Source organism: Anopheles bellator, chromosome 1 (genome assembly GCF_943735745.2).
Source record: "Anopheles bellator chromosome 1, idAnoBellAS_SP24_06.2, whole genome shotgun sequence".
Classification (NCBI taxonomy): domain Eukaryota; kingdom Metazoa; phylum Arthropoda; class Insecta; order Diptera; family Culicidae; genus Anopheles; species Anopheles bellator.
The window spans coordinates 14190618-14192153 of record NC_071285.1 but is presented as its reverse complement, the minus strand read 5'-3'; positions in this window follow the sequence as shown (position 1 = coordinate 14192153).

Here is a 1536-nt window from a genome sequence, read left to right as displayed (position 1 = left end):
CGGTCATTTGCGCCTCGTTTGTCGTCGTCGTTGACGGGGAGGGCCATGTTGGTTTTGGTCCTTCTTCCGAGAAGCCCCGAGAAACAAACCGACCAAATTAGAACCGGGACATGCGTTGGGAAATTAATTGCTTCGCTAGCCGGGCGCTGGAAGGGCAACCAATCGAAGGGACGTCTTGTGGACGATTTTTGTATCGGCTTTCTAGGAACTTGCAGTGTGTTAAATACGAATTGCAAGAGATCTGACAGTTGCCATTCACGCTTCATCGTTTCAAATAGCGGCGAGACTCTTAACAAGATTTGGTTTGAACAGGAAAAAAAGGCGGCAAGAAAATCAAAATCAAAGCATCTCCCCGCGTGGGTCAATCACTTTCCGTCTCCTTGAGAACGCGTCGCTTCCGTCACGATCACGGCGCTCGGCCGACCACCGGTCGTGCATCGTTTTCTTAATTTTCTCAATTTAATACTCGATTGCCCCATCATCATCATCATCATCATCGACACCGGTAAGGGAAAGGGCCGCAGCAAGATGAAAACAAAAGTGCCGCCCGGTAGCCCAGCTGGGCCCCGCTTGGGCGGCCCCTAGACTTCCCGTTTTCCTCCACGAGGACGCGGTTAGGCTCCTTTTGTTAACACGTTCCTGTCACGCTCGAAGGCGTGCTGTCGGGTGGAGTGCAGCTTGCACTTTTTACCGACCGCCCGTTGGGGTCTCTTTGCCTGGCTCCGAGGAAGTCTTGGAAACCGGTGCCGCTGGCCTTTCGGAGTCAGTCAGTCAGTCAGTCAGTCAGTAAGTCAGCCAGGAAAAGGGTGATTTTTTCACATTTCACTGCTCGCTCCGGACACTTTTCCCCCTCCGCTGGAAAACCCCTAGAACCGGTTTGTGTTTATTTTCCCACTTTGCGGTCTCGGAAGAAAGTGAATCGCTCCGTGCGCTCCGTGCGCTCCGTGCGTCGTTCATCAATCAGTCAATCATTCGCGCTGATCCTCGCCGCCGCTAACAAGGTCACCGTCACCGGGCCGGAGGGAAAACTCCTTTCCCGGCCCCAAACCCGAACGCGGCAGGGTCGTGGTGTGAAAAGCGTTGTCGACGGGGGCCTCGCGAAACCGGGTTTGATCTTGAACTTGGCGGCGTGCGGCCACCGGGTGCACCATCGCCATGCGTTTTTCATCTCGTTTTCGTTTTTCTTTCACCGATCGTCGTGCATTTTGTTTTTCAATTCGACTCAGATGCGTTCACTTTCTTCCATCGTGGCGACGGCACCGTTTCCCTTCTGTCTCCGGGTGCGCTGGGAATGAAAGTAAAATGGTTCTTCTGGTTGGGCCGTGCCGTGGTTCCTTGTTTTAATAACCGACAATGCTCTGGCTGAAAGTTGATGGGAGATACTTAATTTTCGATTCGAAGAAGAAGTATTTTAGAATAACAATTTCACTGTCTACTAAAAACATAATCCCACAAAACTTCGACGGCAGCACCGAGCGAAGGCCAATATTGATTCAAACGCAAATTGTGTCCCCTTTTCGGGAATTGCGTTGAACC